The sequence below is a fragment of the Tympanuchus pallidicinctus genome, unplaced genomic scaffold (assembly GCF_026119805.1).
Source record: "Tympanuchus pallidicinctus isolate F22 unplaced genomic scaffold, pur_lepc_1.0 scaffold6, whole genome shotgun sequence".
Lineage (NCBI taxonomy): Eukaryota > Metazoa > Chordata > Aves > Galliformes > Phasianidae > Tympanuchus > Tympanuchus pallidicinctus.
In genome coordinates this window covers 37,706,730-37,721,784 of record NW_026294780.1, presented here as the reverse complement: position 1 = coordinate 37,721,784, position 15,055 = coordinate 37,706,730, and the positions used below count along the sequence as shown (strand labels likewise).

General features: G+C 39.9%; 1 pseudogene; it reads left to right on the top strand.

Moving 5' to 3' along the window:
• Positions 1 to 4,086: 4,086 nt before the first annotated feature.
• LOC128092101 (uncharacterized) lies at positions 4,087 to 6,973 on the top strand (annotated as a pseudogene).
• Positions 6,974 to 15,055: the final 8,082 nt, after the last annotated feature.

The window sequence follows — 15,055 nt, the reverse complement described above, 5'->3', positions numbered from 1 at the left end:
CTACACAGTGGAGTAAAATCACTTTCTTCAAAATTGATTTTTTTAATGTAGAAATTTGTTTTTCTTTTTTCTGCTGCTAGTTGAAAGAGTAGAGAGATGATGTATCCTGGTTTCATATTTTTTTTTCTAGGTGCATTCTGATGAAATACTGCAATGTTACACATTCTTGATAGCCAAATAGTAAGTGTGTTTTACACCAATTGGATTCAAGCACATATTAAAACTTGAGATTTAGCAAGTACACATCAAATGAGATACATCACACTACTGCAGTACACTGAAGCCTAGTTATAGCTCCTACTCCTGGTATTAGAATTCAGCCTATGTTGCTCCCTTTTACTCACTGAATTTGGAAAAAAAAATGCTGATGTCTAATACATTTTTAGGGGAAAAAGAAAGGATAATTTGCAACAGTTGTTAAATGTGAAAGCATGCAGGTACAAACTTTTGTATCTTGACTGTGGAATCTGATATATTTTTCCTTTTCAAAATTGTAGATAATTCTGAGCAGCTCTTATATGAGATTGTCACACTTAAAAACAATTGATCCTGGCATTTTAATCAGTCTCTGCTCCCCATGAGAAATCTGACTTTGGTTTCCTCTGGCCCTCTTGCTCTTTCACAGCTCTTAGCAAGAAGACAGAGAACAGCTGGAGTCCTGGGTAAAAGCTGATACAGGTTAAGACACTGAAGTTGGCTTACAGATTCCTCTTCACTTAATGTGAGAGACCATACTATGTCCTTGAAAACATGGAGGAAGCTGTGACACCGTGGCTTGCAATTGTTAACAATTCTGTATCAATAGTGTTTTGCAAACTATGATTGCTGCGTACTAGACCAAAGACAAGAATATGGGAAAAAAGTATTTAAATGGCAATGTTAAGTAAATTTTGTTGAATTGTGTGACATCTGCGAAGTATTTAATTTCCTGAAAAGGAGCTTGTATTAGGGTAAAATGCACAATATTTGTAGGAAGAATCTCAAGTTCCAGTTCCTTTGAATGTGTTATCCAGCATGGCGCCACTTTCAGATTTTCTGTTCTGCAATAACATGCTCATCTTGCTGTGAATGTTTTGAAAGCCTTTAATACTCTTTACCTCAGGAGTAGATGAGATGCTGTTATTTCCTACTAGGTCAGGGAAAGCAGCTTGAGTCTAAACTATTTCTGTCCATTCTGTTGATTTGTGATTAGAAGCAATGGTAGTTATATGTTGTTGCATACCCTTGGTACTAACGGAGGTCACTCTGAGCCAGAAGCAAGCCACATGGCCTCATGTAGAGGAATTGTGGGTCATATAAATTGACTGAGATTCAGCGAGTAACTGAGTTCATGTCCTCATCTGATAAAAGCACTGATGTCTTATTTCTTTGTTATATAGAATTGTACTCTTAGGGCAACAAGTACACCAATGGATGGTCTGCAGTTCTCTCTCTCAAAAAAAGTGTCCAGAGTGTTTGTGTGAACCATGCTGTTCAATTGGGCTTTTTGTATCCTGCAGTCTCTCTGCCACTGCATTAGTCAATCTTTTTTTTTTTTTTTTTTTTTTTTGGGGGGGAGGGGGGGGTTGGGCTGGTGGGAGTTAGGTGGGTTGGTTAAGAGAGTTCTGACTTTTATCATATGGGCTGTAGACTTGTATCCTGAACTTCTTCAGCCATTGTGAATGAGAGTCTCCTGAGCTCTCACATTAGAGAATTTTGTTAATTATTTTTGAACTATGATAAACTTATCTCTTTGAAAAGTTCTTTAGCTCTTGAAACCACTTAGCTCAGTTATTCCCAATTACTCCTATTACCAACTTGTTCCAGAACTTAATTCCTCAGAAGGCCACAAATCTTCTAATTACAGCCTAAGCATATTTCATTATACACACTCGTTCTTGTGTCACCATTGACCTTCAGTATAAACAGGTTTCACCTGACCCTGAGGTATTTGTAGGCAATTTTTAAGCTGTGCTGAATGAGGGCATGGAAGAATGATATTCTGCAAATCCTTTTCAATAACCTGTTATTGCAGGGGGATTTGATGGCTTGTGGTCCTGTGCGCTTATATTGTGAGTAGTGATTTCTGTTCACCTGTAAATGCCTTCATTGAGTTGATGAATTCATTAAACTTGGTAGTTTCATATGCCTTTCCCACAGTTCCAGGAAAAGAAATATTATTGTATAATATTACAGAATAGTTCAGGTTGTAAGCGACCTCAGGAAGTATATCTCTAGGTTGACTTCCTACTCAAAACGGGGGCAGCTATGAGATCAAATAAGATAGCTTAGGGCTTTATCCAGTCAGGTCATGAAAATACCCATGGATGTCTGTGCAACTTGCTCCAATATTTCTGTCCTCATGGGTCTTTCTTTACAGCTGACTGAGCCTCTTCTGTTTCGGGGTATGTTATTGCCTTTTGTTCTGCTGTGCACCACAGTTAAGAGATGAACTCTCTCAATATTATCTTGTGGGTGTGGGGAGGCTGCTGCTCGGTCCCACTGGAGCTGCATCTTCTTCAGGATGAACAAGACCTGTTTCCTTGGTCTCTCACAAAGCAACCGACTGCAGCCCTTGTAGTAGCCCCACTCTGAATTCATTCTAGTTTATTTATGTCTTCCTTGTAGTGGAAGAATTAAAAAAAAAATTGTGTTATTCTAAATGTGATAATCAGTAAAGGGGGTTGATACTTTGTGATACTGTTAAAGCGCATTGCTGGCTTGCATTCAGCTCACAGTTTGCTAAGACCCTCCGATCTCATCCTAAGGAGCTACTCCTCAGCCAGTCAATCCCCAACCTGTATCACTGCAAGAGTTTTTCCCTTCTAAAGTGCTGGACTTCACATTTGTCCTTGTTGAACTTCATATCAGCCTATTCCTTTAGCCTAAGTCCATCAGAATGGTAACCTTGTCATCAAGCATATCAATTTATTTCCCTTCCAGTTTGGTGTCATCTGCAACCTTTATGAGTAAGAACTCTATTGCCTCCTTCGGATAAAGATACTAAGCAGGACATACCCCAAGTAGAACCCTAAGGCACTTCAGTTGTTATTGGCCTGCTGACAGAATATGCCCTATTAAACACAACCCTCCAAATCTGACCTTCCCACGAGGTTATTACTCATTTGATTATTCACCCATCTGGACAGCAATGTTCTAATGCGGAAACAGAAAGATGTCAGGAGAGAATGTCAGTATGCTTGCTGAACTCAAGGTAAATTACATCTTTTGTTCTTCCTTCCTATACAAATTTGCATGGCTTGCCTTTCATCAGTTTATGGCGCTTGCTCCCTGTCACCACCTTCTTTGTGCACTCAGAAATGTGTTCCAGGAGCCTTCACTCCATGACTTCCCAGAGTCTAAAGTGAGACTGACCATATGTGAGAATCCTTCTTTGTTTTTTTTTTTTTTTTTGGCTCAAAGCTTGCTTCCTGAGGTTTTTCTTGTGATAAGACTCTGAGTGACTTGTCGAGGCAACTGATGGGTGCTAATTGTATGACAATCGATATCGCTTTGGGAACATTTGCAAGCCCCTTCCCCCCGGAGCTGCTTGCTCTGTAGAAGAGCGGATGAGAGTGCTCAGAAGTGTTCACTGGCAGAAGATCTGGCCTGTGGCCAAACCGCTCCAGCTAGGTGTGGGAGGCTGGGGGATGATACCATTGTATCCTGCGAAGGCAAGATACAAGTTGGTGCCTCCCTGCTTCCTCTTATCTGCTGGCAAGCCCAGAAAGATAAGAACAAAGGAGGTTCCTGCTGAGGTCCCAGAGCCAGAAGCTGCCACCGCAAGGAGAACTGACTCAACCACCTTGGGTTTGAGCTGTCATTCAAAGGAGAGCTGACTTGACCACTTTGGATTTGAGCTGTCACTCCAAAGACAGCTGACTCAACCACTTTGAAGCATTGAAAAAGGGCCATCATCACCATGGTCGTGGTCGTCCTTTGTCGTCGTCGTCAATAGAACAACTCTGCCTGATGACCCACCACTACTGAAGATCAAAGACGGAACTACGAACCTTGCTGGATCCATGGTGGTGACTATGTCCCTCTTGCTTCCTATAAAGACTGCTTGCCTCTCCTTTCCTATCTTTTCTATTGCCTTCCTTCCCTTCCCTATTACCCTAATTCATAATAGTGTCAGCCCTCCCCTTCCCCATTTCCCTGATTAAGATTTGTAATAATCTGGTCGGACCAACATTTGAACCATTGTTTCTTAATCTCACGCCGGGTATATAGATAATAAAAGAACCTCCTCTCCCTCCTATAAATTGGAGCGAGACATTTTTTTATTGGCATAGTCGGCAGGATACCCGCTGTGAGAGTGTTGTCCCTCCAGATATAGTTTGAAACTTTTTTTTCTGTGTGCACCTCCTGGAGTTGCAAGGAGCAATAGTTTTGAAAATTTAGACGTCAGTCCTTCTCCAGGAAGACCGCTCCATATTCTGAAACTTTACTTTTTATGTGTTTTCCTCTTGGGGACGTATTTTGACTATTTGCATTTTGATTAATACGTGTATGCCTCCTCGGGAAGACTTCTCTGGTTATTTGGTGACTGAAGTGCGAAACTTAAAGTGATATTTTGTGACTTAAACGTGTGTGCCTCTCCAAGAAGTTTTATTTACTCTATTGAAACCCAGAAAGTGTTGCTTTAGCTTCACATTTTTTGTGCTCCCCCCAAAGAAAGGGGGGAGTGATTGGAGCATTTGCATTTGTTTAGGTGTGGTGTATCTCCCTGGGAGGAGCGGTAAGGAGTAACTGAGCTTTTGAACACGTGTACCTCCTCCTCCCTTAGTATAGATCTTTCATTGTATTAGGAAATGAGTAACAGTATTGCCAGTATGAAAAGTGAAGATGTGTTATTTGACCTTTTAGAAAAGCATGGTGCTCATCCCTCTTTATCAGGAGTGGACTGGGCACGCCAAAATTGGCATAATTTGCAGAGTGTTTCGGACCGCATTAGTGTCTTACAGAATGAGGCTCGTACACAAGCTGGAAAAGGAAAGTCGTTTATTTGTGCCGTACTCGGGGCTGCTTTAAAAGCTGCCATGGAGTTCCGAGATGAAAAGCATTTGGCAGAACTCCAAACCATAGAAGCACTATAGGAATCGGTTAGAGTTACAAAAGAATTGGTAAAAACTCTGCAGAATCAAATAGTGAACCTCAAGGAACAATTAGAAAGAGAGAAACGTAATTCGGCTTTGTTTCAAATGGCTTTTAAGGAACTAACGTGTAAGCTAACGTGTAAGCATGCCAGCCATACTGTCACCCACAGTTTGCCTCGAGAAAAAACTTTTCCTCAGGTGGAACTACCAGGAATGAAGGAAAGGCTAGATAAATTAGAAACTCCAATAGCCCCATTGCATCCTTTGATAAAAACTGAATACACATTCGATAACAGTGAGGATCTAGATCCTCAAATGAATGTTAAAAAAAATTCACTTCTCAGCCACCGAACTAGCAAAACTCAAAAAGGACTTTAGCTGCTCTCCAAAGGAATCAGAGACAGAATATGTATGGAGGGTGAGTCTCACTGGTGGCGACCAGATTCGGTTAACAGAAAAGAAAGCAGAAGGTTATTGGGGACCAGGAGTATTTTTAACTACTGGTAACAGTTGTGCTCCCTGGTCCTTAACGCAAAGGGCTGCCTATTGGGCAGGTGGTCCCAGCCCTTTAGAAAGGGGAGACCCTCTTGCCATTACTGGAACTACTGACCAATGAGTAGAAAGCATTCAAAAGGCTGCTTGTCTCCAATTGATGTATGATAGAAAGCTGCAGCCACATCATGAATCGCCCATGATGATGCCTGTTGATCCTGAGAGAATGACTCCTTTAATTAGAGGGCTTCCGGAATCACTGAAACCCATAGGCATACAATTACAAGCAAGGGTACAAGCTATGTCACAGGGAGAAAGAACCCGGGCAGTGTTAGAAGTAACTGTAACCCCCAACCATCTGCAGTCAGGATGCAAAGTACGGACGTGGGGGGAGGTAGCCCAAGAGTTAATTAACTATGGAAGAAAATATGGGCCGGTGGTTTCTTTTCCCAGTAAATCCGAGCCAAGAGGTGTAAGGATTGCAGCAGCCAGTCTTGCCCCCAGGCCACCTAGCCCAAAGCTCAGTGGGTCTGGAAGGGTCAATGAGACCAATGAGCCAGTAAAAACCAGTAGGCGGAATATCTTTCATAAACGTAATGGACTTTGGACTGTGGTCTGGAAAAAGGGTATTCCACGAAATTTGATGGATGGATTGACAACAGATAGGTTAGAGAAATTAGTTAACTGGTGGCCAGAACAAAAGCTCGAGAATCTTGAGGAAAGCAAAACCCCAGGTCCTAGGGCCTCTCTCAGGGAACCTGAACGGCTATCCAAGCCATTAGAAAACTGATGTCTCCACCCCTCCCAGGTGAGCGGGTTGGGGGGCGGTGAAGGCTGGATGTATTGGAAAGCTCACAACAAAGGGGAAACACTTATCGCCTGGGCCAGCCTGTGTTGATTGGCTCAGCTAACCTGAGGCTTGTTTCCCTAACCTTAACGGGTACCTTAACAAATATCCTTGGAAGGCCAAGGACACCACGAAAAAGGAATATAAAATTAACACTTGCTGGATTGTTCCCTCATTTGTTAACCATATTAACAAAGTCCCCCCCAAAAAAGGGCAAGTCAGTGTCTCATTTTATTTTTTTTCAGAATACTCCTATGGACCTTGACTGAACACAGAAAGGACTCTAATGTTTTGTGACAGAAATATTGAAAATTTGATCATGTTAGAATACTGAATATGCCTCTTGATTACATTTTTGTATTTTGGTTGCGAAAGTACTATGTTTTGTGTTGTTGTGGGTAGTAATGTTTTATCTCTATTTGTTAAATTTATTTGTTATTGGTTATTGCCAAATGTATGGTTGCCTCTTTTCACTTTCTACTTTTTCTTCATCATGTAACATTTGTGTCACCACTCCTGAGGTATCACTGAGTGGTGTCTGTGGCAAGTTGATATTGTGTGCTGTGCAACTCTAATGTTTGTTAATTGTATGGTTCCATGTTTTATAAGATGTGTTGTATCCTCCATGTACTTTGTAACTTCCTCTGCGGATGGGGAAGTCAAGCAGATCAGGGCAACATTTGTAAATAACCCTGATGAATCTCTTGTAATGATTATATGAAACTTTTGATTCCCTGCCCCCTTCCCCCCCCCGCCCCTTTCTTTACCCCTATGCTTGCTATCTTTTTTTGTTGTTGTTTTTTACTTAACCTTATAACCTCTAATTCAGCATGAAGTATATCATTTATAAAGACACTAACTTGGTGTCCTTTTCTATTCAGGGTTTAAAGGGAGACTCAACTAGAGATGTAGTAGATGTTTCAGTGTGGAAAAGATGAATTCCCCTCTGTCTTTTGCATATTCCTGTTGTGTAACTAGTGAAGTAGAGACATGATCTTGCAATTTTTCTGTACAAGTTAACTTGTGAGCAAATGTTTAGAAAGACTTTGGAAAATAATTATTGGTAGCACAAGTTAAATCTTAGATTTTCTTACTTCCATCAAAATCTTCAAGAAAAGATTGTATTTGTGCCAATTCTATAGAAATAAGGAGAGCAAAGACAATTAAGGGTTTAGCTTGAATTAGCTTGAAACTTGACTTTCACAAATAAATCCATCCTTGTCTAGTTTAAAGAAAGAATCAAGTCCTACACAGGTGTGAGAAATCACGAAACAGAGATGTGTAAACAAATCCATAAAAGTTTTAAAGAGAAAAATAACATTTCTCCAAAACTGGCATAGAGTGAAATATTAGGTGAAAATCCTAAATTACTTCTCTTTTGTTTTTTGAAGAGGTATGCATATCCTAAAGGTTTTTACTGAATGTCTCTAAAAACACTGTTCAGTTCTTCTAAAGTAGTGATGGTGCGTTCTAATTGCTCTTAAATTAATTATTTAACCCAAGAAAGTTGGAGCTGACCAACATATGGAATAGATATAACAAGGTTAACCACACACCTGAGATGCTGGATGACTACCTGGGAGAAATGAAAAACTGCAGAGCTCGACTAATACAGATTGCCAACAGAGGCAACAGTTTCTGGGCACTTTTTTTGTTGTTGTTTTTTGCTTGTTTGTTTTGTTTATTTGGTGGTTTTTTGGGTGTTTTTTTTTTTGTTGTTGTTGTTTTTGTTTTAACATCCTTGATTTTTCTTGAAGTTCTGGGATATGAGACTTCCTGGGAATCCTCCGTGGATCAGGAAGGTGGCAGCTGCTGCCAGGTAAGCATAAGTATAGCTTACTAAGTTAGGGAGAATCAAGCAGCTTTTCTGGCAAGTGCTAGACAGAGGCATATATAGAACTCAGGCCTGGAGCACAGTTCATGGGCAGCCAACAGGTGCAGTAATACATTAAAAAAACAAACAAACAAACAAAAAAACCTACAAAAGAGGAAGCTCATCTCGGTTCAGAGCATAACCATTCTCATGTGCCAGAGAGCACTTTCCCAGGAGTGGCTGGCACAGCTGTCACTTTGTCTAACCAAACCTTTAATCCCCTTACCACTCCTTTCTCACTCTTGTTCCTCCCAGGTTCTCTGCCTTTGATTCATCTGGTAGCAAGTCCATCCCGTAACAACTCTTCTCATCCAGCCCATATTGTGTTCCACCTCCAGACAGAAACCATCATTTGTGTGAAAGGTGATCCTGAGAGCTACTCCTTCATCTTGTTGGGCTTCAAGCCTGAGCAGTGGGGGCTGATCTATACAGGGACAGATCTGGAAAGGTCTTTGTTCATTATGAGTTCTTAATTTGAGTTCCTGCCTGCCGCTGTGTTCCTGGTGCTATTCTGATGAGCCCGTGAGTAGTCTGGCAGGAAAGTATTGTGCCTTCCCCTCCTGCTGTAGTCTGTAAGCCTGTGTATGCGTGCAGATGAACTTATATCACATAACATTATGGGAAGATTGCTGCAGCCCTTCTAGTCTGGAAACTTTTAACTCATTAACAAAGCTGAGTGCAGTTGTTGATATAATCAGATGGTCAGCTGCCTTCCAGATGAACCTGGACAGAATGGGCTAACAGGAATCTCAGGAAGTCCAATGAGAAAAAATTCAAAGACCTGCTCCTGGAGAGGAATAGCTCTAGGCACCAATACGCACTGGGAACCATCCAGCTGGAAAGCAACTCTGAGTGTCCTGTTGAACACCAAGTTGAATATGGCCCAGCCATGCTGCAAAGGAGGATAACAGCGTTCGTGGCTGCATTAGACAGTGTTGCCTGATGAGTCCACTCCTGGAGTGCTGGGTCCATTTTTATGCTCTGGAGTACAAGGAAGACATAGACACACTCGAGACTGTCTAATGAAGGGCCACAGAAATGATTAGACTACTGGAATACCTCTCTGTGAGGGGAGACAGAGAGCTGGGATCATTCAGACTGGGGGAGACTCAGGGTGGATCTCAAAACCTTCCTAAGCGTAGGCCTGGGCAAGCAGCTCTGGGTATCCCTGCTTGAGCCAGGGGAACTGGACCAGATGGATCCAGAGTTCTGAGCCAACCATAATCATTCTGTGATAGGGCAAGTGAAAAAGAGAGTTCTGACTTGTTCCAGACCTGTCACTTTTAGGTTTCAAGCAACAGTTGAAACATACACGGTGAAACATACACAATGAACAATCTTTCCCTATGAGGTTATCCAATAGATACCATCTTCTAATTTGGAACCTTCTAGCGAAGATGTCTCCATTTCTGCAAATTAACAATAGCTGGGACAGTCAGCTTAATAGGAGGCCTAGCAAAAGTGAAGCTAATGATAGAAGTAGGCTTCTTTTTCTGTGAAGGCAAAGCGTATTAGTGTTCAGAATTAGAATGGTCATCTCCTTAATTACCATCACTCACAAGGAACATTGGTAGGGCAATAAGAGGTCTCTGCTTCAGAGTAGGAGTTAAAACTTTTGTTTTTTTCAGTAAGAGGGATTTGCAAGTGAGACTGTATGGCAGGGAGTACCTGGCTCTACATCATGTGGTGTAATTTTTCTTATTGTAACTACTTGGTTTTTTTTTTCTTTGTTTTCTTTTGTCCTGTTAAAATATTAGGAAAATCCAAAAATAGCCTATAGAAAGTATCTTAAAGAAAACAAAGATATGGATATAATTGAGATAGAATGCAACTTTGTCATACCTCTCCTAAACCTAGCTGACCAAATGATCTTACTGTGAATTTTCTCTGATATTTTTCCACATATGAAGGATGACTATTACTCAAGAGAATGTAACTGCTCTGCTAGCAGATATTGGTATCCCCTGTCAACCAGCTGATGTACCTTGATAAAGTGTCTCTCTGACTGGTTGTCAAACCCACGTGTGAACATAAAGGCAGGTGAAGAGTAGAGTGTACCTGACACATAAACTCAGATAGCAGTAACCAAACCTAGGGAAGAAAAGTTTGCTTGTTATGCTACTACCTGTCCAAATCTTTAAAATGCTGTTTAGAGTGCATTAAAGTAGGGTGTAGAAGCCATCTGCTGACACTGGTACAGTATGTGTTACAGTAGAACCCAGAAACAAAGCAGTCCAATGCTCTCAGTAAAATCTCTGCATTAGCTACTTGTATTTCCAGTGTAGAATAGAAATGAATGTCCTGGGCAGCATCAGGGGCAGAGCCTGCCTTAGGCACAAGTTTAACAAAGTCTGATGAGCAGTGACTTGGCAACAGAGAAGCTGGACTGATGTCTCTATTCCTGGCAGCGGGACCTGAGGAACAGGGGGCTCCTGGCATGCTCTCCAAACTGCCTCCAAAGAAACTTGGAACTGTACAAATCATAAAGCCAGGCATTCCCTGAAATGCCCATTTAATGAAAACTAAATGTTCTTTTTCTCCAGGACTTGTTCTCAATGAGCATGCTTTAGTGCTAGTTGTTACTTGCAGGAACAGTACCATATATCTGTTTATCTCATAAAACTTGGAATAGACTGAAACTGGTCACCCAGTAATCTCAAAGTCTGGAATATCTTATTTTCTATTCTAGTGTCAGTTTCAGTGCACAGCTTCTCTATTTTCCTCTGGGCTGCAAAAGTCTACATTTAGTAGTTTGTTTGGTTTTTTTTTGTCTAGTACCTCCAGATGCTTTGTCAAATGCACTGAATAAGAAAGTTGTTAGCATATTCAAAACTGTCCTTTGTATGCAAATTTACACAGTCAGTTCATTTTTATTATGAGCTATGTTATGCTTTAAGATAAATAACTAAAAATGCAACATAAAGTCAACATCTATGTGTGATTAATTGAAGGAGCTATGGAGGAGAAGCCTCAGCTGTACCTGGCAAATTCAAAAAGTATTCTCCATTTATCTAATCCTGAGTAATACATAATAAATGAGATCAAATTATAATGCCATGGTTCATTGGGAGTGGTTGATGAAGACAGCTACTCATTCACCTAAGGCCCATCAGTTAATATTTACACTATTGGAGAAATTCATGACTTAAAGACAAGCTGTGCTTCCCTTTTCAAAGAAGACGTAGAGCGTAGTTCTAGATATCTTAGCACGGGTACCTGGCCTTAGAATATACAGAAACATGTTATCTGCATAATAATTAGATCCCTTGAAGATGATTATACCTACTGTAAGCTTTCCTTTTCCCTAATGGAAACAGATTAGCATAAACACTATGACTGCAGGAGTACAGTCAAAGCTGGATTATTTTTATTTATGTCCTTGGGCCGTGTGTCCATGTGCTCTGTTGGGTGAGCAATAAAAGGACCTGCTCTTGAGAGCATGTTGGACACTGTTAGAAAAGGGCTGGCTCATCACAGGACACTTTAAAAATTATCCCGTCCTGAGAACGTGGGCATGACTACCTCTGCCCTGTGGAAAAATAAGTGTCCATGCTGCTTTACATTCTTCATTACTCTAATGACACAAAAATTAATACATTATTTTTGCAGTGAAAATCCTGTCTGCACTTCACTCCATATTTCTTTGGCTATAGGATAACAAAAGTTTAAGAATAGCAGACCTATCTCTCTTGTTCCATCCACACTGTTTCCTCATGTGGGTTGCATGAACCTAGTATGACACTGTTTTAAAGCTTCCAGAGGGGCAAGCAATCCTGTTGTCAGTAGAGTGCTGAGCTCAAGTCTTTTACCTTCTAACTCTTATGATTTTCCACTGCAATTAGGCCATAAATTGGCATTAAAAAGGAACGAATGTTGGCAGCATTTCACTTACTTTCTAGCTGAAAAATTACTTTTACTGTAGCAATTATTCGTACATCTAGAGCTGTCAGACTTGAAATGTTCATCCCTCTGTGCTCTTTCAATGTGTGATTTGTTACCAAGCTTCTGTACATCACCTCTGCATACTTTCTGCATTTTTCTCAGTCATTTACAGTTATCCAGATTTACGTTAATGGATTTAAATGCTCTTTTGAAACCATGCAGAAATGGAGTTGAGGATTAATTTTTGCACTTTAGGGTTCTACAAAGCAGTGCAAAATATTGACTACCTAGAAGATATTTTATTTATTGCTTGGAACCACGTACTGTATGTAAATACAAAGGGTAGATTGTATGATATAATAAAGAGTAAAAATGAACGTTACATTTGCACATAGGCATCTGTGTGAAAGCCAGTTTTAAAATTCTACAAATACATTGCTGAAATTAAAATTTCTAACATAAGAATAAAAGTTGTTTCAGAAATAATGTTTGTCTCGGTATTGGATTCGGTTATAATGCTATTTTTACTCTATTTTCATTCTCATCTTCTGAACTAGTTTCTCTCTTACAGCAGCTATGAGAATCCCAGCAGTTTATATGATTCTTCTCTTTCTCTGTATAAGAGTAATTCTTTGCATGCTGATATTCCTAAATTTCTGGCTTAAATCAGTTGAATGCAGTAGGATATACTAAACAGTAATGATAAATTCTCTTATTCCTATCGTAAAATAGAGTTTGATTTTAGAAACAAAATCTAAGTAGCTTTTGTACTGCTCAGCTGGTCAGCTTGAATGACAGGAGTGCTGGAATGTGTATGGTGAGTGGTGAACTAGGTTAGCTCAAAGTTCACACTTCTGTGATGCAGAAGCAAGTGAATAATTTATTTTCCCTAAATAAATCCTATAAATCCTATATTGTGCTTGTCTCCATGACTTTTTTGCTCTTTAAAATATATGTTCTAGTGAAACACCCGAAACAAGCTTGTTATTTGTGCTGTGCTCAAAGCACTGGGGAAAGGAGACACTGATTACAAATGTTGACAGACTGGCTAAACAAATTTAAGAAATACCAAAATATTTTACCTCTAATTTATTTATTTTTTTTTCTAAAAAGGCCCCCATATTTAAAATGACCACTAATAATGGGGAAACACTTCAACAATTTCTTTTTAAACATTTAATTAAAGAGAGCTCAAATTAAACAGGCAGAATTCCATATTTTTTACATACATACATACATAGGAAATCGAGAAAACATTCATCTGTGTTCTTGATAACCATTCTTTGCCAGTACCTTCTAAAAAGCTAGAATAAACAAAAAGAGATGAAAATACTGAATATATATGTTTATGTGTGCATTGCTTACTGCAGAAAAGTACTGTTCATAGGAATTGGAAAGGAATCTTACGTGTTCTTTTTCACACCCTCTGGAACAGCTGAATTGAGCTCACAGCGAAGCGTTCTGCTGATAGGATAAATTATTTTCTTCACATGGTTAGGATTCCATTCTTTGGAAGCTTCTGCACCAAAGCTCCACGTCTAAGTGCCTCTTAATTCCTATGGATTGGAATATCTCATAAAGCAAATAAATAGTAATTCTGGATCACTTTGAAGGATTTAAAATTCCTGGTTTTATTTCTGTTGTATAGCTACATTAGTTGATATATAACAAATGCTATTGAATCGATACATAATGAGAAAAGTTCCTTTGCCCTTTTCAGCTGAAACATGTTAATATAACAGCTTAGTTTAGCCTATGTTTTCAGGGATAAAAGTAAGGAGTAATAGTGTTTATTTGAGCATAGAACCATTTCTGTGCTATGTAATTGCCTCAGTCTTACCAATACAGTATGCCTCTCTTTTCTGCCTGTGAGTGAAAGGGAATTGCTGGACCTTCTGGAGTCAACTGAAAATAGATCTTAATTTTTCAGTGATATTCTCATTAAATACCAAAGCTTCTGTAAGGGTCTCTGGTGTGTGCTCTTCAAAGTACTTATGTTGATTACTTGGATTTTTAACACCTCTTGACAGAACTTTGTAATTCTGTGGTAATTACTTTGAGAAACATCCAGGCAATCTTTAAAACTGAATCCCTCCAGTTCTAAATGAACACGTCTAAATCAAAGATTCTCATATTACACAGAAATTTAAGAGTACAGCTTGTTCATCAGGGATAAATTCAAGCAGATGCTGCTTGTGACTACTGAGATGGAGTTGCCTGACACCTGCAATTTCCTTTTCACTTTGGATGTTATGCTTCTGTAATGGCTTTCAGTAAAAGCGTCTAATTTCTGGAGCGTAGTCCTTTGAAATAGAAGGTTCAAAAACATGGAAAAAAACACACAACTGGATTTACTGCCTCTGTCCATGCTGTTCTTCTTCTTCTCCAGACAGGCAGCCGGAACTTGAGCATCAGCAGTCAAACCCCCAGTGCATTTCATGTTATGGTGTGGAATACCAATAACCAAAAATCATAAAACCATGACAGATATAGTATGAATTTCCAGGTAGAAGAAACTCCAGGAAAGTGGTTTAAATTGACTGTCCTGCCACAGACAGTAGAAGCATGCATTGGTTTGTGAATTTCGCTGCTAGTACAAACCTTATGTAGGAAAATAGAGTGGTGCTTGAAGGCCAGACGTTCCCTGGCTCTTCTGTGTTACTGCAGAATATCCTTCTGGGCATCCATATAATTTTTCTGCTTTCTTCTCTCCACGTTTGGAAGACTGTCACTGAGCCTGTTAGTCTGAAAGCACTGGGTGCCAACAGACTTTATAATGTGGTATGATCTCTTGATGTGATGAAACCTTACTTAAAGGCAAGACTGGAAAAGAATTGTTTGTTCTTTTAACACACTCTGCCTCAAGCAGGAAGGGAGAAAGTG